Source organism: Amia ocellicauda, unplaced genomic scaffold, assembly GCF_036373705.1.
Source record: "Amia ocellicauda isolate fAmiCal2 unplaced genomic scaffold, fAmiCal2.hap1 HAP1_SCAFFOLD_171, whole genome shotgun sequence".
Classification (NCBI taxonomy): domain Eukaryota; kingdom Metazoa; phylum Chordata; class Actinopteri; order Amiiformes; family Amiidae; genus Amia; species Amia ocellicauda.
In genome coordinates, this window is record NW_027102734.1 from 18,220 (window position 1) to 43,286 (window position 25,067).

The 25,067-nt window shown below is 41.2% G+C and overlaps 2 non-coding genes across 2 annotated transcripts; both read left to right on the forward strand.

The window, feature by feature from the left end:
- The first annotated feature begins 20,849 nt into the window (after positions 1 to 20,849).
- On the forward strand, positions 20,850 to 20,938 carry trnay-gua (transfer RNA tyrosine (anticodon GUA)). Its single transcript is given in 2 exon segments — positions 20,850 to 20,886; positions 20,903 to 20,938. It is a non-coding gene; the product is annotated as a tRNA-Tyr (tRNA).
- A 235-nt stretch (positions 20,939 to 21,173) lies between these two features.
- trnak-uuu (transfer RNA lysine (anticodon UUU)) lies at positions 21,174 to 21,246 on the forward strand. Its single transcript has one exon. It is a non-coding gene; the product is annotated as a tRNA-Lys (tRNA).
- The last annotated feature ends 3,821 nt before the right edge of the window (positions 21,247 to 25,067 follow it).

The following is a 25,067-nucleotide window of genomic DNA, read 5'->3' on the forward strand; positions in this document are numbered from 1 at the left end:
ATCTGCATAGAAGTGGTAGGAGAAACCATGGGATGCGATGAGGGGGCCCAGGGAGCGAGTGTAGAGAGAGAACAGGAGCGGGCCCAGGATGGAGCCTTGGGGTACGTCTATGAGGAGAGGTTGGGGGGTGGATGAGGAACCTTGCCATGTCACTTGGTAGGTCCAGTCGTTGAGGTAGGAGGAGATCCAGGTGAGAGCAGTTCCAGAGATACCGAGGTCAGCAAGGTAGGAGAGGAGGATGGAGTGATCGACAGTGTCAAATGCTGCAGAGAGATCAAGGAGGATGAGGACTGAGGAGAGGGAGGCCGCCCGAGCACACCGGGGGGAGTCAGTGACTGCCAGGAGAGCCGTCTCGGTGGTGATTCTGAGTCTGAGATGTCCAGGGGTGTCACGAAGAGTTGCGAAGGGGAACAGCCTCTAGACAAGATGAGGTCTAACTGGCAACCTGCACTGTGAGTGGGTGGAGACGAAGAGAGAAGTTAAAGGAGTAAAAGAGAGGAAGAAATCCGGCAGAGTGGGAGGGTTTGGAGAGGATGGTAGGTGAGGACAGCGAGGGGAGGGAGGAGAGAAGAAAGTCGAGTTCATCCAGGAAGGTGGTGAGTGGACCAGGAGGACAGTAGAGAACTAGAAGAAAGAGGTGAGAGGGAATTCAAAGCTGTTGGAGGCGATAGAGGAGAGAGAAGGGGGTGGCACAGAGAAGAGCAGAGAAGGGGAGATCAGGAGCCCTATTCCCCCCCCACCCAGTAAGACAGGGGGAGTGGGACAGGACAAACACAGAGGATAAGGCAGCAGGGGTGGATGAGTTCTCCGGGGAAATCCATGTCTCAGTGAGAGCAAGGAAATCCAGAGAGTGGTGGGAGGCGAAGGCGGAGATGAAGTCGGCCTTGTTGGAAGCATACTTTACACATTTGGATGCCTGTGTGTATGTGTGTTTACTACATGTATGAATAAACTTTATTGCAAACTGCTATGCCCTGTACATGAAAAAGCAAAAGCCACAAGTGTTTTTCATTTATACTATCATTCATGCTTAGTTGGCGCTTTGTGTGCCTATTCAAATAATGGTTTGTGTGTACTGTATTGCATACGCAAACTATCGTTATCTTTCAAGTCGGAAGCACTGCCCAAGGGGGAGGGGTTGCTGTATAACAAAGCTGTCGCAGGGGCAGAGGCAGCGAGCTGATAAGGGAGCCTGCCACGAGGTGCACCGCAAGTGTGCCTAGGCAACACAACTCCAGACAGTTACCTCAGGGATCCCGTAGGGCCGCACCTGAGCCGTCCAGGAGCGAGGACCATAGTCACGCTCTACCGGGAGCTGTCTGCTATCAGCATATACAAAGCGGGGCTACAGAGGTTAACTCTTATGCCCTCCACTTACAAGAACAAGGCCGGCTGCTCTACTAGTGCAGCTAGGAGCGAGGCCGTAATCTACTTGCACAATGTCTGGTGTAGGCAATCAAGCACTTGTGCGGCCTCCGTGCAATATCATGGCAGTGGACCCCTGATCCAATAGGAGCGGGTCACAGACCCAATGAGAAAAATACAATATAATACATAGCTGGCTAATCAGCAGAGTAGCCGAGCTGAACAATATACAATATAAACATATCGCATGACAGGAAGACCTTCATGGATTTTACTGCCGCTGCTAGCACTCCTGCTGTGGAGGAAAAAGCCCTGTGGACAAACAACCAACACAGCAAGCAGTCGGAATATATATAGAACTATATAAATACGACTATTATTTTTTAAAGGGTCTTCTTGTGAACGAAACTGAAACCGAAAGGGGCAGAATTGGGATTAGCTATCAATAATAACTAAACACACACCAGACAGAGACTATGTGTAGTGAAAAACGGTGGTGAACAACACTATGAAGTGAGCCAGCTAGCCAGATGAAATACGCAGTTTGAATGTTTATTACAAACACAGAGAGCTTACATTCCTGAGTCCAGCGAAGAGGCAAAAGAGGATGAACCTCCGCTGACGTCACATTTTATAGAACAGGAAGTGGGAAGGGACCTGTTCTGAGTGACGCGCGCAGGTGCCAATGCCAGCTTTGATAGAGTGATGTTTCGATCGGGTTCCTACGGAAGTGCGCAGAAACCCCTCCCCCTTGGGCAGTGCTTCCGACTTGAAAGATAACATAATGATATGATTATCTGTAACCCACTTTACTCTTATATCTGACAATTGAGATTCACACAGAAATGTTTTTACTTTGATTAACTTTAGTCAATCTCTCAATGAAGCTAAATAAAATGTATTGTGTTTGTTGAACGAAAGTTGTTGATTGATTTTGAAGTCGTGAAAAATGTTTTATAGTCTGTAATTAGTAAGCAAACTTCGGAGGTTTCAGGAGAAGCATGCAATCTGCCTTAATGTTTCTAAATAGCCCTATTGTAAATATAAACCAAAGATATTAAATGTTGTAATTTCCAAAACAGGGCAGTTGCCATAATATCAGGTACTGTCAAATGTTCTCTAGCCGAAAACTGTTTTTTTCAGTTTGTTACGCCATGGCGTCCAACTCGTAACACCTTTTTTCACTATGTCACCATAGAGACATTTCAAGCCAGGCAGTTTATTAGGTTTACAAATAATAATAAATAATCTAGCTGCTGTTTGACGTCTCCCATGTCAGCTTCTCCTTGTACTGCTTCGAGACAGGACAGAAGATTGCTTTAGTTTCTATGTCGCCACAGTTTCAATGAAGGCACTGTTCCTCGGAAGATGTCACAGAAAATATACAGTATCCTCTTGGACTGGGGCTGGTATTGCGAGACCATGACCGTGCAGGCCCCACACCCCCATCTCCACAGCCATACTTCGTCCCAGTCAGCCTCACTGCGGAGAATAAAGGAGTCAAGGAAAAACATCCTTGGCAAGAATTCATGAGCTCGGCAGGATGACACAAAGAAGGAAATACTACAGAGTAACGAAACAATCACCAATCTAGATGTACACGTAATGTCACTTAAGGAAATATTGAAAGTTTAAAGTTTTTAAATACTGATTATCCCCCAGTCCATTATACTGTGGGTGCAAATATTATATTTCCTCATAGTTTACATTTGCTTACTATAGTATGTTTTTCCAAGGTTTTGCATGTAAACAATACATTAGCTGTTCTTCTCTTATAATATTATTATTGTTATACTGTTTAAAGTTATTGGATCCTATAGGGTATGAAGTTAAAAGTCACACATGAAAGAAGACAACAACATGCCAAAAAATGCAACGAAGTATCCCATAACCACAATATGTAATCTTTACATGCAAAAGTTAATAGAAACAAGAATATCGAAGTTGCCATGGTAAGAATACATAATGTCTCCGTATAGAATAGTATTCAAAGTTATACAGTATATCTAACCTTTAATTAGTTATTTTAAATCAAACTTATGTGTAATGATTGTAGGCTATTCATATTGCAGATATTAAACCACTAAAAACATGATCCTAAGTCAAACTCACTAACAAGCCATTCAGCGGTGGTTCTAGCCCCTTTCATCTCGGGGGGCATGGCTGGGGCCAGTTGTAATCGTAGCGGGGCCATCATCGGGGGGGTGTATTGTCCATGATGTTAGTGGTGGGGGGGGTGCTGACAGTGTTTTGTCCACGGTGCCAGTTAGGGGGGCCACAGGGGGTATGTGCCAAATTTGAGGTATGTGCCTATCCTGCGTTTTCTTTTTTTTCTTATTTCTTTTTTTTTTTACATACCAAAGTAAAGCTGTGACCTTATTTGGCAAAGTAGGGTTCAGGATTTAAATTCACAGTGGCTACCTGAACTAACAGTAATGGGGCACACAACAAGTAAACAGAGAAAATAACTACACTATTCCTACCCTCCCAAATCTTACAGGACAGGACAGGTGAGATGCCCCTACTCCAAGATACTTATACAATAGAAAAACTATGGTAATAATAATATAGCCCAAGACAAAAAATATTAATCTTTCTAGACTGTATTAAAGTTCAGCACTTCGGAAAAATAGAATTATTTTGTATTTCAATAAAACAAAAATTATTACTGGTATCCACACACCCAACCAATGTAAATGTCACGGACGGTGTTAATTAGCTCCTTAATCACCATTACTTATTATATTTATATTTCACTTCACTTTATGCAATATGGCTTGTGTATTTTGTTTGGTTCTATATTGCCATTATTTTGTGTGTTGATTATCTTTCACTTTATTGTTTAATTTGTTATTCACTTAGTATTATTTTGATTGTTTGCACGCGTGCCTTATTATTTGTGTTTCTTTGAGCCAATCACCACCGCACAACTCACCTGGGTCCACCTGCACTCTTCACACGCGTCCCCACTTAATCACCCTGCCCTGGGAGAGGAGAGGAGGGAGCGTCTGATACGAGCCGCAGAGACCTCCCACATTGGAAAGTGGACTACAGCAGACAGGAGGGGAGGTGGCAGACCTGGGAGCAGGACCCAGATCAACACGGCGCACAGGGACAGAATAGTGATGTCGTTCGCGAATGTGCCGGGTCCCGTCTGAGAAAGGATGTCTGTTCTTATGTTTTTATTTCTTATAAATGAATACAAGACAGAAAAAAAGTATGAATGTTGTGTTGATGTGCTGCGTATGATGACATTGTCCCGGTGCTCCCGTTTGGTGCAGCACACACACCTCAACACAAGATTCAGTCAGTGCGAGTGGTGCGGCCGAGCAGTGTGGCGAAAAAAAAATACGATCTTCCAACAGCAATTTCAACTAAAAAAGGAACACAATACAAACTCTTCAATGTAAAGCCAAAATTCACAACAAGCCAAAAAAAAATAAAAAACGGGTTAATTGTTGTTTTAGATCAATTGATTGGAATATAGCTAATAGGATCAGCACAATCCAATCAATCAATCACTCACTCACTTGGCCCTGTTACACAGACTGATTAATAGCAGTATGTTTAAGTCTAACCATAAATTCATAAATTAAAGCAAAGAAACTATTACTATGGGCAAGGACTTGTATAAAATCAAGTTTAAACAATGAAAACATGTAATCAAATACACATAATCCCACAAACAAATACATATAGATTTAAAATAGAGTCAGAGAGCTCCCGTCAACTGAACAGCTCCCCAGCATTTGGCGCACACTGCACACTGCACACTGCACATGTAAAAACAAGCAGCCCCCTATTATCTGCACACAAACCAACACAAGCAATGCTAGCCATAGAAAGAGTCTCTCTTGTGTCTTCTGAGCACTGCTTATATCCCCATCTGCTCCCGGTATGACATCCCGTGATTGGTCGCAATGCTCAGTCCAATTAGGGTTAATAAGAGCCAATTCAATCAGTGACAGAGCCGACTGGCTCATCACAGTACTACTATATTTACAGCATGACATAACAGCGTGGCGCTGGAGCGGGAAAGTGCGCTTCTTTTTGCACATCGTCTACATGCGCGAAAAGCCTGGACACTTGGGCTAAAAAAAAGACAAAAATAGAAAGTGTGAAATATGAACGTTAACATTGTAGCGCAAACATTGGGCTTCGAGCCACGTGTAACAGACAGTGCGATTCAGAACAAAGTCAAAAATAGCTTCTGCACAACAATACAACTCTTAGCTAGTAAATTCATGTGGAAAATGGACGCCCCGTCTACAGGGCTGCGGCAAGTCGTGGCCTATTTGTTGGGGAAGGATGTTGAGCTCGGTTTTCCAAACGAGCCGCTGCATATTGACCTATGTCTATTGTCTAAATGTCTATTTATTTATTGATGTATTCATTTATTTATTTCAACATGTATTGATTCATTGATGATTTTCTCTGTGTATTCATTTTTAATTCTGGCATGGATTATCCTGCATACAAAAGCAAAGGCCCGGGACAGTGCGAGCATGACTTATACAGCGCAGTGCAATCATGGTCGCTGCTTGACATCGTCCTGCAAATAAAAAAACATTGGCTGGATGTCAAGTCACACATTGCCGGGCCAGACCTCGAACCCGGATCCTCCGGATCGTCACCCTGCTGCTCTCCAGCTGAGCTACTCCGGCAACGGAACATCAGCGCGGAAGGGCGCTATTAACTGTGCGCTGTTTCTGCCGTCACTCATCTCCTGCAATGCCGTGTTTATGTGAGAGCTGTGACGCGCTGTAGCAGCAACTACATGTTTACTACATCTCATCTCCTCTGGGGTTTCAGTGTTTGTGAGACGGTGACACTAAACGCTGAAGTATAATGTCGGCCAATAAGCGCACTGGACACCGCCCATTGGCTGTGATTGACACAGCGGGTTTGTATGACGTCATTCACTGCTACAATGATCGAGTCCAGAAATACACCGTGGTCGTGCAAAAATGCTTTTTCTACTCTTGCGGTTTTTATTTTACACTACAGGAATAAATAACTAAACGAATATTAAATACATAGATACATGTCCCTGCCGATTCCAATGTTGGCGATTCATTGAACATGTAGCACTATTTGCACATGCATGTATTTATTGTCTCACATTAGAGATGAGATGTAGAAAACATGTAGTTGCTGCTACAGCGCGTCACAGCTCTCACATAAACACGGCATTGCACATGCCTGTAGCCAAAGTCCGTTTTTTTGTCTTCATTAAAATGATCCTTTACAGGAGTATTACATGCGAAGCCAAGGCCGGCCCTATCGGAATAGGCAAATGCTAGGGGCGCCCGAAACAGTGAACATTTGTACGGAGGTTTGTTGCACTCAGTGCTTGTTATTGTGTGGAACCAAGTCACAGCAATTCCTGGTTATTAGCCAATAGGATGTGAGTGTTAATATGGGATGTCCTGTATAGAGCTGCTGTTAGGGAGTCAGTCAGTGAGTTGCACTGGGCAACAGCGGCACTTTGTACTGTCAAAAACAACACAAAAACAGCTATTGGGTTTTGCTGATTTCTATACATAAGCAGCTAAAATTGGACATTGTCAACCTCGCCTCTAAAATATAAAAGTGCGCACACGACCGGGGGTCACGGTGCCATAGCTTGTGTTCACCTAGAAACTCGTCCGGCAGCGGCGGACACAGCGGATTTCAGTGCAGACGCGTTTCAGCAGCGACACGTTTCCATCACACCCACCGGCACCGCGTCCAGTTTGCATATATAATGTTGCTTGATATGGGATTTTCCGCTGCTGATGTGTGGTTGTGAAGCAAAGATATGTTTGAGTCCAAATCTGCCTGATTTCATGGAGATTTTGAGCTGTTTTTTGACTTGTCTCCAGTTGTTAAAATCTTCCCCAGAACCCGCACCCTGAATTACTCAATCGTCTTCGCCCTCATTTTTCAACACTAATTTTGTGCAGTGCACAGTGGGACAAAGGGAAATGGTACAGACTTTAATCTAATAAGACACAAAATGCTTGAAAGTTTCTATTATGTTTATCTATATGACTACAATAATCTTTAACAAATTAAAATGTAAGTGGTCTGAAACAGTTTTAATACAAATATATACATTTATTTAACCAGTTGATTTTTGTACTTTGTGAAATGAATGTACTAAATATAAGCAACGGGGTAAATGACTAATTCACAGATTTAGTCCATGTCTGGACCTTGACTATACCTTGACCAAGAAATGTGGACCCTGACACAACATAATTGACTACCCCTGCTGTAGAACATTGCTACATTATGCATATTGCACTAAGGTGTCTGTAATATCGTTTTTTCGTGCAATACTTTTTTAATACTGTATTTATAATTCATTTTATGTCACTTGTTTCTTTAAATTATGTTTTTATACTGTTTGTGTGGGGGTTTTGTTTCTAAAATAAAGAAGATCTCAAAGACATAAAGCTATGCAGTCTGTGAGTGTATGAACACAATGACCCTGCGATGCAGGGGGCACCACTTAAAATCTTGCCTAGGGCACCAAATTGGCCCTGTGCGCAGCAACTGACGTTATGCAAACGACATCCAGCTGGATAGTGAGTATGGGGTGAAAAGAGCAGGAGAGACGGGAGAGAAAGCAGGCAGCAGCGTCATTGTCGCAGAATATTGAACATATGTTCAAAAACACTGCCAAACAGGGTAAGGTTGTTATATGTACTACCTAATCTAACAGTTGAGATAGATAACGCTAACTACGTGCTAGCAAACAGTCGTCAACTCCACGCAGAAGGTAGCTAATGTTTTTACTCGTGTGTGTCTGTGTCTGTCAGGATTACACAAAAACTACAAGACCGATTTTCACAAAACTCAGTGGAGGGGTGTAGCATGGGTCAAGGAAGAACACAGTAAATTCTGACCATTATCCATCCAGTGGGACTAGCTAGCTACAGTGACCGATTCAGAAGATTTTTACCCTGAATATGTGTGATGTGTCGGTGCTCCATTCACGTGTGTGTGTGTGTGTGTGTGTGTGCATGTGTCTGTGTGTCTGTGTGCGTGCATGCGTGTGTTTGGACTGAAAAAGGTGGTACATGATCTTGGTAAGCAATTTGACAGCATTGTAGTAAATATTTTCGGTGCATCAAAAAGCGTCCTCGTTAAGATACCAGCAGACAAGCTAATCAGCACAAATTAGTGCATAAAAAGTAACCAAAATGAAGTATTTAAACCTCATAATTGAATACAAAATGAGGGGAAAAACTGCAAAAAGGTCCACTTTTTGAAAAAAAGAACCCCCCTTCCACTAGGCTGGCTACGGGCCTGTTGCAGGAGATGAGTGACAGCAGAAACAGCGCACACTTAATAGCGCTCTTCCGGGTCTTTCCGGAGTTGCCCGAGTAGCTCAGTCGGGAGCGCGTCAGACTGAAGGTATGAAGCCCCAGGTCCGATCCCTGGCTCTGGCAATGAGCTACACTGTTTCCACTTCCACACTTTTACTCTGTACAACAATCTGACGCAGAGCAACCATGATTTTACAGCGAAGTGAAATCATGGTCACTCTGCTTCAGATTGTTCTGCAAAGTAAAAGCTTTCATTACATGTCGTGTAAAAAAAGTGCAAAAGTCCAAAAGTGTCTTGACAAGTGTTGAAATTAAAGCTAGACCCACGCTAACGCGATTCTTTAAATCCCAGACGATATTTAAAATGGTGGGCTGCTCACATTTAATGACAGGCAGGATTTCACGGAATTTAGGTCTTTTGCATCATGATGCCCCAAAACAACTATTGTTATTTGAGGTATTTGAATCAATACTTATGAAAATCAAAATCAAAAACTCAAAATAATGTAACTTGTTTTCGTGGATGTGCTCGACTCTCATTGGCTGCTGCCGGTCTCGGACCCGAGTCGCATCTTTAATATGAATTGTGTTGAATCTACTCGCCTGCCTGGCGAGCTGCAGGTTTGAGCAGAGGGCAGCGGCTCATCGGTTAGGCCCCGACCTGCTGCTTTCTGTTCAACCGGACACTTAATGACTCCATTGAATGAACAACCGGCTTAGATTGTACTTTTCAAATTGTGTAAAAAAGAGTTGGTTCTTTAATATGTTATTCATACAATTCTATGCTTAACTTAAACCCTCTACAGTTAAAAATAATGAAAATGCTCTGATTAAGGTTCAATTAAGCAATCGAGAGCTCTGTTGGAACAGATACCACAGGCAGTGCCCATCTTGCCCATCTTGCCAAAGACTATCAACATCAATATTATTAGCATTAGTAATGTAACTATTCTCAATTTCCCAGCTGAGCTCACAGACACTTTCACTGACCCCCCCCTCCTTCCTGGGGGGTGAATCCCTTCCTAATTGATAGGGTATTTCTGTTAGTGAAAGGACTATTTCCATACAATTTCATGACTTTAGACTTTAAACTATATCTCATTCAATGATTTATTTATTTTACATTAAGTTATACCTTCAGTAGCTTCCTTATTTTCCCTCATATTCCATTCAACCACCATCACAACTCTCATGCTGAAAGTGGCAGCACATGTCTTTCACACATATCAAACTCCCTTTTTCCAGCTTCCCAAGCCTTATTAACTCTTAAACCCCTCGTCAACTTCCTCAAACCTTCCTCAACATCGCTCAGACCCACTAAATTGCTCTGTATCCTAACAGCTGTTCTTTCTCCTTTTCCTAATTTCTTACAAGAAAATTCAAGTTATATTTATTGACATGTATTATTACTATTTATACACACATTTCACTCCATTATTTTAACTAAAATATTTACTTAACAAAATATCTTTTAGAAAATAAGCCTTTTAATTGATTTCAATAATGATTCCCAGGTACCTCAGGAAAACAAAGTTTCAAAAAATGTGTCCAGTCAATGATTTCCCCAATGAAGAGTTTGCGTGAGCACTAAGACTGTCCACCTGCGCGGCTCATATGTCCTTATTGTGTCAACTTCCTCCTATTGAAGTCCAATCTACACCGGTACATGTTCAGAAGAACTGTTCCCGAAACCAGATTGAACTGATCAATAGTTAATTTCTTACCTACACACTGTATTTAGGGATCTTATATCTGGGAATTTCAAAAACTCTTCATTGTGGAACTCACAGCTACCAAATGACCCTTTAATTTCCTGGAGTATCTGGTTATCTATTGAAGACTCTGTATAGGAAGTTGAAGAAAGTGTTTTGTGATAATTATATAATGTTTTATATTAATACTAGCATTAGAAGTAGTTTTGTATACAGACTGAGCAGATTCGATTTAGCAGGACAAGTAAAGGGTCAACAAGGTTGATTTGTTAGAAACTCCTGTCAGAAATGAAAGATCACCCAGTGCCGAAATAGCCTACAGATGTCTGCTGAGAATTTGTTTATGACTTAATCATTTCTCCAGATAGGCAGGAATTGTTTCTGTTAACGAGCGATTGACACTAGGTAAATGACGACCGTGGGATCGCATCTTCCTAGTGCACATCAAAGACGGACATCTGCTTTGGATCCATCACCTCTTCACGGGAGGACAGATCATAAAACGGACCCGGACCTGTATCTTCTGATTGGATGAACGGCCATAAGATGTTACGTCATTTTCCTATAAAGCTGCACTCATGTTGGTAAACATTAAGTTCTCACTGAAGGAATTATGCCTGACGTGGGGCTTCCGAGCGGCTTGATTAAAGTTCTATTTGCTTTATCTCCACGATTTCTCCACTTATTTCCGAGACGGTTCTACATCTATGTATTCATATCTTCACCATATTTTACTGTTTCCTCAGATTCCCATTTCAGAAATTAGCTCAAATTCAATTTTCAACATTTTATTTTGTAGTTCTGGTTTGTAAAATAGTATTTTATTTTTATTTTCTCCTTTAAATGGTTCAATGTTAATTTAGCTCACTTATTCAATGCTTGTCATTTTATATTTCTATAGTATCCTTCAAATTCGTACCCTTTGACTATTTCACTCATCTTAAATCCAAGGTCTAATTTTAACATTTATTTCAGGTATTTTATGCTGGCCCCAAACATTTTCTGAAAATAAGACTATAATATATAACTATTCTGTTTACATTCTCCTGCCTGGATTTTACATCAGGCTGTCAGGGCTGCACCAGAGTGCTGCTCCTGTGGATTTCAGCCTTTCATTTCCCTTTAATTTGACTTTATAGAATTTGTCCATAATATGATTTTTAACAAACAAATCCTTGTCCTTCTGGGTCTTAGACGACACCATTACTATTTATTTACTTTATTATTACTTTATTTTTATTATTTAGTGTATATTGTGTATTACTTTAACATTATTCTCATAATAGAATATATAATTTATTTATAATTTGTGATGCCTTATGCACTCTATATGCACTCTATATACAGTTAAATGTTTAGATCCAGCCTGGAGCTGAACCTCTGGAGCCACTGGGGAGCTGTTCAGTTGACGGGAGCTCTCTGACTCTATTTTAAATCTATATGTGTTTGTTTGTGGGATTATGTGTATTTGATTACATGTTTTCATTGTTTAAACTTGGTTTTATACAAGTCCTTGCCCATAGTAACAGTTTCTTTGCTTTAATTTATGAATTTATGGTTAGACTTAAACATACTGCTATTAATCAGTCTGTGTAACAGGGCCAAGTGAGTGATTGATTGATTGGATTTTGCTGATCCTATTAGCTATATTCCAATCAATTGATCTAAAACAGCAATTAACCCGTTTTTTTTTTGTTTTTTTTTGGCTTGTTGTGAATTTTGGCTTTACATTGAAGAGTTTGTATTGTGTTTTTTTTTTAGTTGAAATTGCTGTTGGAAGATCGTATTTTTTTTTCGCCACACTGCTCGGCCGCACCACTCGCACTGACTGAATGTTGTGTTGAGGTGTGTGTGCTGCACCAAACGGGAGCACCGGGACAATGTCATCATACGCAGCACATAAACACAACATTCATACTTTTATTCTGTCTTTTTTTTTTTTTGGATTGTTGTGAATTTTGGCTTTACATTGAAGAGTTTGTATTGTGTTCTTTTTTAGTTGAAATTGCTGTTGTAATTGTGGTAACTTATATTGGTGTGTTTATTGTATGGTTTATCTGATGTTTATATTGTGGTTTCTTTTCACTTACATTGGTGTTTATTGTATGTTTTTTTTTAGTATTTCTTTAATGAAGGTCAATTGCGGTTTTATTATAATAATTGGTCGTATGTATTTGAGGGAGAAATTAACTTAACTGTTTAATGGATATTGACTTTTTATGGATTGTTTAGTGATACTGTGATTGTTATTCTATTTGCCTAAATTGCACATTGTGTACCCAGCGTATTAAATTGGTTATTAAAAAGACTTGGTTATATACTTCCTCTTGGCTTTTCACTCTCCCTTTACATCACTAATTTTAGCTTCCAGGGTTATTCGACCGGACCGTCCGGTAAACCAAAGGTGGTGGCAGCTACACGCTCCTCTGTCAAATCCAGTTAGGACACGACCTTACTAGGACAGGTTTCGTTACAGTACATATTGATGATCCTGTACTGTTATCCTTACCAACAAAGGCAGATGTGACAAATGAATGCATAACAATAATATTAGTAAATTGGGTTTGATGTATAAGGTGTTGTAGATTATGCAATAGATCTCAACGTCATTTACTGATAGACATCACTCTTTATCACTTTCACTTTTGAAGGAACTGCTTTGTATTCTGTGTATTGTTTTATTGTAGTGCTGCTTCCTTTCTTGGCCAGGTTTTACTTGCAAAAGTGATTTTATTCTCAATGTAAGCTCAAAGTCAAATAGTTTAAATAAGAAAACAATGTATTGAAATGAGAACATCATGAACCTGTGTAATTATGCTGAAGGACAAGCACTGAAAGCAGAGAGAATTTTGTGTTTGGCATTGAATAGCCTTAAAGAAAACTATGCCGTTTTTGGAAACTTTCATATTTAAGTTGAATGTAGGTAAAAACATTCCAGTCACTCTGAAGAGAGAATACAGTTTACTGTGCGAATAAGTAGCCCCTGAATTGAAGATAAAAATCAAAAGTGCTGTTCGTAATTAGTTTACACTTTTACATCAGATGTCTTGTTTTTGCTTTCCAAATTGAGGAGTTGTGGCATATAATGTAAATGAAGTTACTTCACTAGTAGTGTGATTTCTACGTTGTGTATGTGTGTTTGTATATATGAACTCATACATTTTTTAAAGATTGTATTTGGAAAACAAATTCAGGTATAGCACGTGTCCCCCTTTTGAATGGGTTCTATATATAACATTTTAAAACGAATGATTCTGTATAGAACGCTATGTTTGGGGGTTCTTCATGTAACCCCTTTGAAGGGGTTCTACATAGAGCCATAAAGGGATCCACCAGAGCGATTACTCGAGGAACCCTTTATGGTTCTGTGCAGAACAATTTCTTCTAAGAGTGTGGAGTGTCGCCACACAATTTCTCTCAGAGGGCTTTTGACCAATGGCAATCCAATCCTGAATGACGTCACCACTATCCTGTTGTACTTTATGGGAGAGATGTATTAAGTAGTTTATAATGAGAAGAATAACAATAATCACCTGTTTTTCATAGTTGCCTATAGGTTTTGTAGTTTTGTATCCATTGTCTCCTTCATATTAGGAAAGGAAGTTGATCCATAGCCTACTCAGAGACAACTGAGAGTTGGTCTCTGAGCAGCAGCACAAAGGGGTCGAGTCTCTCAATGTCCGTGTGTTGGAGATATTCCACCATATTGGTCCCAGCCTTTAAAACAATGTTAATGAAAGGTACTCACAGTCATTTTAAATATTACATCCTGTAGTGTTTCCTTTCAAAATATGATCTTATTATGACTTGAACTAAATAAATCCTTTGACCCACTAATACCAAATTACAGTTAGGGGGGCCACAGGTGTGATTTGAAAAAACGATCTTCCATGTCTTTCTGTTGTGTTTTGACCTGGGGATCTGTAATTGTCCAAGTGGCTACTGCACATGTACTTATTTTATATTAAATGTGTTATTTAATTAGGCTTGGTTCTGGTGAGCATGTACAAGACGTCAGCTTTTTAAATAACTGTGTGTATTGGATCATACACATTTTAGAAATACTCTCTCAAACTTCCCGCATTGGTACCTCACCAGGGAGGTAGAAAACAGCAATAGCATTGAAAAAGTGTGATTGTAGTTCTGCTCTTCTGCAATATATTTCTACAAGATCAAGAACGGGCTCTGAAAACACTGAGGGTACAGGACGAGGACAGCGAAGCAATGAGCAACACTTGATACAGGATAAGAGCAACGGATACTTAGAATTTATAGGTGTAGGCCCCGTAGTAAAATATTCCCATCCGTTTTCATGGTACAATACTTTGATAATGACCCCCAATAGTCTTTCAAATGCCAGAATATCTGATAAACATTTTTTTTTCTGAATTGAAAACCCTAGCTGGCTATGCATTCGTTTGGCACCATCTAACATTTCGGAATCTGTGCATTCTTTACCCTTCCACAGGCGGTACACACTGGCAGCAAAACATAAATTGTTACCTTGGTTTATGTCTATTATTTTACTAAATAAAATACCTTTTAAGCGCCTCCGCGCACCACCACCACCTTGCATATTTCTAATCACAGAGACCGTTATTCGCAAACTCCCATGTGTTAGAATTTCGGTGTGACTTTGTAGTAAATTAGCTATGCTCTCTAAGAAATCTGCAGCGTCCAGCTCCCCCACATTTCGCCTCCTCGATTAGAAAGGATTATTTAATGACCCCGAGCTCGGTCTCAGCTGTACAAAATCATTAGGACCCACATTGTGTGATATTTCATTTAGCAATCCTTGCACAGCTCCATGCACAATACGGACAGCATTCATATAAGATTGTACCAGATCCAGGTTCACAAACCTGAATTCTTCATAAAACTCCATATCCCGAAACCTATTAATTTCTCGGTCATAGCGACGAATAATCTCCAAAAACCCCCGAGGAGGGTCCCCGCCAACGCCACCCTCAGCCATTTGTTCATCATTTTCATTATTCATCTCTAACATTGCAGCATCACCACCCCCAATCTGATTATCATTGTTATTAGCTACCGATGCTAGTTCCTTAGATACATCCTGATCTATATATTCCTGAATTTCCAAGTTTACCGGATGGCCTCCCGTCTGGAGAGTGTGCAACAGTGTCTGTGACCGTGCTAATTGTGACACATTTGTTCTAAATTTAAGCCTACGCAGCATTCTTTTCGCAGCATTAATTTTATTTCTCATTACCCCCCTAATTACACAAGCAGACTGACAGTTTTTGTGCTTCTCCTTTTTCATTGTTTGTCAATTGTTGTTTTCAGAATTGGTTGTTTTTTGTAACAACCCTTCTCGATCGTGCAGAGACTGATTGATTCACAGTGTTAATTACAGATTCATCAAACTCTCATCAGAAACGGGGCAATTCCCTATTTGTTTTAACAAATTTGTCAAAACATGTATTTTGCACTGAGCGGTGTTTAACGCCTCCACAAGCTGACTTGCTTGCTTGCTAAACACCAGGGCCCTACAATCACCAGGGGTCTGTATGTCAACACAGGGTGATTGATCACATTTCATCTCAGTATCCCCACTAGTGGTGGCTTTAACCGTGCTTTTACCCCGTTTACCTCTTTTTACAGTAGCGGAGCTCGGTCGGTTCACTTTCACACATTGCACCCCCACATCGGTGGTGTCGTGTGCCACCCGGTTTGTCTTACTCAGGGCTTTTCTGGGCGCTGTGTTTCCCCTTTGTGTGACTGGTGGCTGTCTCCCCCGCTGTAGAACGGACCTCCCTTTATCAGCACGATCGGATCTCTTCAGCTGTTTTCCACTTGACACGCCTCTCAAGCAGGGCAATGCAGGCTGTGCCGCATTTTTAGCTATAATAAAACAAACATGTCAATTACACTTTATACAGTGACTTTTCACTACATTTCGAACAAATACAAAATATAATAATATTATTATTATTATTATTATTAATAACATTGGTAAAAACGGTGAATGTTACACACCTCCATTCAAAGTTTGCTCTGTGACTTGGGGTGGGTGGGGGAGTGCTTAGTTATGTGGGTTAAACAACTGTCAATTCAAAAAACAAACATTGGTCCCATAAATGTACACAATATAATGTTTTAGAAGATGTAATTAATTTATAATATATAACAACTTGTTCTATGGCATACCATGGAATCTGAATAAAACTGGCCATTAAACGGACCCCATCATCATCAAATGGACCCCAGTCAGATGCCATTATGAAGAGTGTGTCCCTTCATATATTATATTGGATGTGTAAAATTAACTGCTTGGAGCGGCTTATTTATGGGGGGGCAAAATGGTATTTCATAATTTTTCTAAGAATCACACAAAATTGTATTCCACATAACATACCAGGAAACCGCCAAAAATGTTGTTCTCATTACAGAATTCAGTTGGGGCGGAATGTTGGGGTGTCTATTTCACTCCGATAAAGTTGATCTCCAACAGACATCTGTATCTATGCATGCTATGGTCATGGTCTCACGTTCAAAACAACGTGTACACACTGGGTGAGGTGACCATTTGGAGAGATAAATTGTTATCACATATTTGTTATGGACACGAGCCTAATGGGTACAAATGACTGTACCCACGTGGCACCCATACACGCACCCAACTCCGTCCACACTCCTCCTCCTCTGTATAGCCACTGCCCCCCATTTACCCACGTGTCCCCACACACGCCCCCAACCCCGCCCACACCCCGCCTCCTCTGTAGAGCCGCCGGCCACCATTTACAGTATAAAGAGCATGCTGGTAAACACAGAAAACATGTCACCCGTTCGGGACAGAACAGGTCTGCGGTAACTGGTGGAAACCCCCATAGCGCACTATGGCTACACCAGCTAAGAAGACACCCCCTAGCGACCACGCTGCTGATGAAGATGCGGGGGCACCTAACACAAAATTAAGATGGTCGGAAGACAGGGACCCAAAAGAGGTAACACTTTATTTTACTTTAAAAACGTGTTTAGAATATTATTATTAATTTTAAACGTATGCCGGTGTTTACATGCTGTTAGGCCGTATGTGTGTATATATGAATTTCAATGCAAAGTGAATTTAAATGCATGTTTTCTTCTTTGTATGTTTATCAAAAGAATAGTGTCAGCGCTCCTCCTCTGAGCCCCAGGGATGCTCTCCCAATGTCTGATGAAGACGAAGGTGTCAACACTGGTGATGAGTCTGAAGATGATGACAAGGACCATGAACATGGCAGGGAGGATAAAACCTCAGACACTGATGATGGAGTTGGACCATCAATGGAAAGAGAGGTAAATATAGAGGTCCTACAACTGTGTTTAGTTGTGTACTTCTTTACTGACCGACACACATTACAGTTTTAAGTGTTATTTTCTTTTCTCTTCATTAGAATAGTGGAGTACCAGACACCAGTGATATTGATTCCTCTGTCAACTCTTTAAGACCCCGAACAAGATTGAACATTGCATGCTTCTGTTCTTGCCTTGCTAGAACCCACAAGAGTTTTGATTCAGACAGGGAAGTTCCGAGATATAATTGTAAAAACTATGATGATCATGTAACACTAGTGATGACACACACCATAAAGGGCATTATTGCGCTAGTGTTACAACATTGTATTGGCCGTGAATTAGTTGATAAGTGTGAGGCCTGTCTGATAGGTGACCCCAGCCAAGCACAGCATCTCTGTCTAACTTTAGATCACGAGCAAGGGAGTGTCTGGAGTAGTGTCGCTCTTATATGTAACAAAATAAGTGTCACCCGCTTTCTAAATGTTGTGTTATGTGTTGCACGTGCCCTATGTGGGCTATGCATCACCAGACAGACTGAGAAACAAGTGAAATCTCTTTTGCATAGCTTAGAAACATGCACAAAGGAATTAATGTTTAGTTCCCCCCCCCGCTGTACCGAACCCATAACGAACCGAGACTTCAAAACCGAGGTACGTACCGAACTGTCAGTTTTGTGTACCGTAACGTTACACCCCTAACAAATGCTGTTAAACGGCATATTTGAAACAATACATTTTTGGGAAACAGTCGCGGCTATCTAAGTTTATTTATTCAACGTTGCAGAACCTGAAGGGGAGGGAGTCATATCTCAAAGGAGATCTGATAACACTTTATTTTAAGGGGCCAGAAGTATGCATTAGTTAAGCACAAACACACTCGTAATTAATTTTTAACTTTACATATTAGTCATTATTTATTAAACATTTGAAGGATCCACATTCATGCAATAAATAAACATAAACCTAGTAATTAATGATTAACCGAATGCACAGTAAATGCATTTTAGCCATTATTTACAACTTAGCAAACCATATATTATTGTAGTGTTATGTTGGGTGTATTTTGATAAGAGCATTTTAGCTCTGAGCTGAAGCACTGATCTAAAGAAGACCTCTCCCCCCACCAAAAGTTATCAGATTTCCTTAACTCATCAGCTTGGAACTGGTTTACATCAAAGTGACAGTTTTGGGGAGGATGGCACCGAGAATAGGCCAAATAGTTTGGAATCCTGCTATGAGATAGGAGAAAGGGGCCTGTAGGTAATAAAAACTCTTTGAAGTGGACGAGAGCCGAAATCCCGACATAGAGCTACGAACCCGGGCCAACCGGCATTTCCAAAAGATGGCATGGATTGACATCAGTCATAAATCAAGCCCCCCTCCAATAGGACACTGGGGGCTGAAACCGAAATCCAATCTAAAAAAATCAAGAACCAATCACCTATTGATCTGACAGACTATAAAGAACAGCGCACGGTCTCTCTCTCTTACTCTCTCTCTCACCTGAACCAGAAACTCGCAACCTGTAGCTCTGTTGCCAGAACCGGAACCAGAAACCAACAAAGTCTTTGCCGGCAACAGAAGAATTAAACTGGGAGAAGGAGATTGAGCCGTACGAAGAATTCTTTTAAAGGACTTTATTAAATAAAGAACTTTACAGACCCACCTGATCAGTGGAGTTTTACAGCTGGGCAATTGACTAAGTCGACTGAATACGAAAGTGCCAGTCATTTAAATAGCTATTTGAGTCTTAAGAAACTTGACCCTTGGAACAAACAGGGCCCTGCTTTCCTCAAAGACTTTGTCTTCAAGTAACTACGGTGGAACCCTGCTTACAAAGAAGATTTTGTGCACAACCTTGGAGCCTTCAAACCAATGGAAAATCTGTTTGGAAAAGACTCTACATTCGCGAAACCCCAACTTCCAGGTGCATCGACTGAGTGGAAGTTCTTGGACAAAGCTGAACCGGACTGCCTTTGTTCCAACCACACGGACCTCGTGCCGTGTGCTGTTATCTGAGCCCGAAGCCAGAGAGGCCTCTCTGCGACGAAGTTCAGATAAGTTTAACAGTTTGGAGTTTGTGATTCATGACATTTAAGAAATCAATTAGAAATGTTAATCTGTGATTCATAACTCTAGAATGTGTAATATCATTTAGTTTTCTTAAATATAAATGTGTGTTGCATTCAACTGTTTTGTTGATAATTTTAGAAATAAAATCTGTCAACGCCGAGAAATATCTTCTCATTCCTGTTTAACTGTTTAGTCTGAAATTGACACAAGTCAATAGACGTTAGATTATTGGTGGCCCTGCCTATCCTTGATCATTGAATAATAATCAGTTAAGGGAAATTGTGGTAACAAGTAATGATAGGATCTTTCTCGGCACCTAAACGTAAATGAGACTGATATATATATAACGAGAAGTTACCTGACATAAATACTAACCTGCGTAGTTATTTAATGTCTGACTAACAATACTAACGAGAGACTCACCTTCGTCTTACTAACCGGTATTGTAGTTAATGTGTTTATAACCTTTTTTGTTTAACGATTTGTGTGTTATCATATGCGATCCCATGGTCTTTGATTTGGTCACGGAAGTGATTTGTCTTTGATTTGTTGATCTAGAGTTGAATTTTGATTAGCTTTTCCCTTTTGTATAATTAGTGTAGTGCTACATTTAGTCTTTGTTTTTGAATAAATTTAACAATTTATATCTTTGGAATTGGTGTCTGTGTCCAATTATTACAGAAATTGAGTTCTACAAGATTCCAGGATTCGTGATAAGGTGATACTATAAATTCACTTCTTAAATTGAAATTTATAAGTGTACCTTACGATACAACTGATAGCACTGCAACTCAGTGTAGGTGTGCGTTCAGTCCGGCAAACACAACATTTCAGTTATGAAACGCTTTCTACAGGTGATGTATAAATGTAATATTTTCACACATTTGAATAAGTTTGATTTGATACAAGATTTATGAAGTTGACCAAACAAAATGACATAATATTTTTCAGGGGATAAAAATCTCACGACACAATTGGGTAGTCCTCACGGCACACGGGTTGAAAACCACTGAGCCAAGCCACGGTGCTTCTTGGCTTTGCACGGCCACTGAGACTGCCAGGGGAAGACGGTGAGAAGCTTCCCTTCGATAGCTCAGTTGGTAGAGCGGAGGACTGTAGGTTTCAGGCAGCGGGCATCCTTAGGTCGCTGGTTCAATTCCGGCTCGAAGGAAGGCGTGATTATGGTTTGACATCGGTTTTGGACGAGCTCCCAAATGTCAAGCCATTGGAATTGCATGAGGACAAGGAGAAAACACCGGAAATTCGGATTTGCTGTGGAGAACTCGCATTGCCCAAACATCTCATATGCATGTGACCCTTTTCACCCTGAGCCCAGTTTTCTAAACCGGCCAGAAAGCGGTCTGGAACAATCATGAAGCCAACACATTGTGGAGCACTTCACTGAAGCCCGGGTAGCTCAGCCGGTAGAGCATCAGACTTTTAATCTGAGGGTCCAGGGTTCGAGTCCCTGTTCGGGCGCCTTGTTGACCGAGGGCCATGATGGTGAAAAGCCTGGATGGCCTTCCAGGTGACAATGAAATATGCAGTTGCGTCTAGGCAAGGTGTCTAGTCCTCTTTGCTTCTTTCGGCAAATATCCAGCCTGGGCAAGTGTTGTCTTCCAGAGGCAAGTCAAGCCAGGAACTCTGAGAGATGTTTTTGCCGTTGACGACGTGTCACTTTAGAACAGCACAACATGCATCTCTACTTGACTTGGCACAATCTGTGAGGGTTGGGCCAACACAACGTGTCCACACATTTGCAGGCGTCTTGAAATACTTGGAATGACCTGTGGCCCCATGCCATGCAGAAGTCCACAGCTATGCGTGTCAGCATGCTCTGCTCCTCATCCCCAATGTGCCACTTGTAAGAACTTTGTAAAAAGCGACAGAGAACATGATCAGCAAAGAAACACAATTCTCCTGAGAACGACAATCATCGTGCCGATCGTAATCTCAGTGCATACCTGGATGCCCAACAAGCCAAGCCAGTGGTTCCCAAGCGTTGTAATGCCACGGCACACTTTGCTGAGACCAAAAACCTTCGCGGCGCACCAACATGAAAAAAAAAAAAACGGATTTACTAGGTATTGTCTCACCTGAATGGCAACAGGCTGCTAAAACTATTATCACACGCACATTGCATGTTAAAGTATGTCAGTAAGGGAGTAATTTAAAGGGCAAATGTGTGAAGTGCAAGGAGTGGCCCTTAGTGGTTAGGTAAAAAAGTACACAGACAAACTAAATAATCCCTTGATACAAATCATTTATTTAGTGCAGACAGACCAAGACCAGCCACAATAAACTATTCGCAGTAAATATAAATTCACAGCAAAATAGGTTCAGTTCACAATATCCTATAACAAGCTGTATTTAACGAAGTAGTTAAACGTTACAAAGGGCATTACAATTGTTGAAAAACAATAGCACACGGATCAAACATGCTATCCCCGCCATTTTATTCGATTTGATTAGACGTTTCGCGACCGAAATGTTTTGTGTGCAGACTGAACGCACACCTGAGCCGAGCACGATCACTATACATATCCACAGTTAATCTAAGCAGTATCATATTGTAACCGTTTCGGTCTGTTATCAACCCTTCCGGATCCAAAACCAGGAGTCAGACACCCTTTTCGGTGGACATGCTGTTGACTTCTCACAAGCACCATCTGCCTTCACAAAGGCAGCGCTAGCAGTGGAAAGAACGAAGAACTGCAGGAGAAACGCCGGTGCTATTTAGAGCCCGATTATTCAACACAGAGGGGGAAAACCAAGGCCAAATGAGACTTAGAGGAACAGGAGACATCCAACAACAGTATAAAGATAAAAAGGAATTCACCACATGTCCCTTTAATCAATTGCCTTGCAGTTCCACTGTGTAGCGTTATGTTGGGTGTATTTTGATAAGAGCATTTGGGCTCTGAGCTGAAGCACTGATCTAAAGAAGACCTCTCCACCCCCAAAGTTATCAGATTTCCTTTGCTCATCAGCTTGGAACTGGTTTGCATCAAAGTGACAGTTTTGGGGAGGATGGCACCGAGAAGAGGCCAAATAGGTTGAATCCTGCTATGAGATGTCTGGAGAAAGGGGCCTGTAGGTGATAAAAACTCTTTGAAGTGGACGAGAGCCGAAATCCCGACATAGTGCTACGAACCCGGGCCAACCGGCATTTCCAAAAGATGGCATGGATTGACATCAGTCATAAATCAAGCCCCCCTCCATTAGGACACTGGGGGCTGAAACCGAAATCCAATCTCAAGAACTCAAGAACCAATCACCTATTGATCTGACAGACTATAAGGAACAGTGCACAGTCTCTCTCTCTCTCTCTCTCTCTCTTTCTCTCTCTCTCTCTTTCTCTCTCACCTGAACCAGTAACTCGCTGCCACAGCTCAACCTGTAGCTCTGTTGCCCGAACCGGAACCAGAAACCAACCAAGTCTTTGCCGGCAACAGAAGAGTTAAACTGGGAGAAGGAGATTGAGCCGTACGAAGAATTCTTTTAAAGGACTTTATTAAATAAAGAACTTTACAGACTGCGCATGCCCGCCTGTGCCCACCTGATCAGTGGAGTTTTACAGCTGGACAATTGAGTAAGTCGAATGTATATGAAAGTGTTCAGTCATTTAAATAGCTATTTGAGTCTTAAGAAACTTGACCCTTGGAACGAACAGGGCCCTGCTTTCCTCAAAGACTTTGTCTTCAAGTAACTACGGTGGAACCCTGCTTACAAAGAAGATTTTGTGCACAACCTTGGAGCCTTCAAACCAGTGGAAAATCTGTTTGGAAAAGACTCTAATTTCGCGAAACCCCAATTTCCAGGTGCATCGACTGAGTGGAAGTTCTTGGACAAAGCCGAACCGCACTGCCTTTGTTCCAAACCACACGGACCATGTGCCGTGTGCTGTGATCTGAGCCCGAAGACAGAGAGGCCTCTCTGCGACGAAGTTCAGATAAGTTTAACAGTTTGGAGTTCATGATTCATGACATTTGAGAAATCAATTCGAAATGTTATTCTGTGATTCAAAACTCTAGAATGTGTAATATCATTTAGTTTTCTTAAATATAAATGTGTGTTGCATTAAACTGTTTTGTTGATAATTTTAGAAATAAAATCTGTCAACCCTGAGAAATATCTTCTCATTCCTGTTTAACTGTTTAGTCTGAAATTGACACAAGTCAATAGACGTTAGATTATTGATGGCCCTGCCTATCCTTGATCATTGAATAATAATCAGTTAAGGGAAATTGTGGTAACAAGTAACGATAGGATCTTTCTCGGCACCTAAACGTAAATGAGACTGATATATATATAACGAGAAGTTACCTGACATAAATACTAACCTGCGTAGTTATTTAATGTCTGACTAACAATACTAACGAGAGACTCACCTTCGTCTTACTAACCGGTATTGTAGTTAATGTGTTTATAACCTTTTTTGTTTAACGATTTGTGTGTTAGAGCATCAGACTTTTAATCTGAGGGTCCAGGGTTCGAGTCCCTGTTCGGGCGCCTTGTTGACCGAGGGCCATGGTGGTGAAAAGCCTGGATGGCCTTCCAGGTGACAATGAAATATGCAGTTGCGTCTAGGCAAGGTGTCTAGTCCTCTTTGCTTCTTTCGGCAAATATCCAGCCTGGGCAAGTGTTGTCTTCCAGAGGCAAGTCAAGCCAGGAACTCTGAGAGATGTTTTTGCCGTTGACGACGTGTCACTTTAGAACAGCACAACATGCATCTCTACTTGACTTGGCACAATCTGTGAGGGTTGGGCCAACACAACGTGTCCACACATTTGCAGGCGTCTTGAAATACTTGGAATGACCTGTGGCCCCATGCCATGCAGAAGTCCACAGCTATGCGTGTCAGCATGCTCTGCTCCTCATCCCCAATGTGCCACTTGTAAGAACTTTGTAAAAAGCGACAGAGAACATGATCAGCAAAGAAACACAATTCTCCTGAGAACGACAATCATCGTGCCGATCGTAATCTCAGTGCATACCTGGATGCCCAACAAGCCAAGCCAGTGGTTCCCAAGCGTTGTAATGCCACGGCACACTTTGCTGAGACCAAAAACCTTCGCGGCGCACCAACATGAAAAAAAAAAAAACGGATTTACTAGGTATTGTCTCACCTGAATGGCAACAGGCTGCTAAAACTATTATCACACGCACATTGCATGTTAAAGAATGTCAGTAAGGGAGTAATTAAAAGGGCAAATGTGTGAAGTGCAAGGAGTGGCCCTTAGTGGTTAGGTAAAAAAGTACACAGACAAACTAAATAATCCCTTGATACAAATCATTTA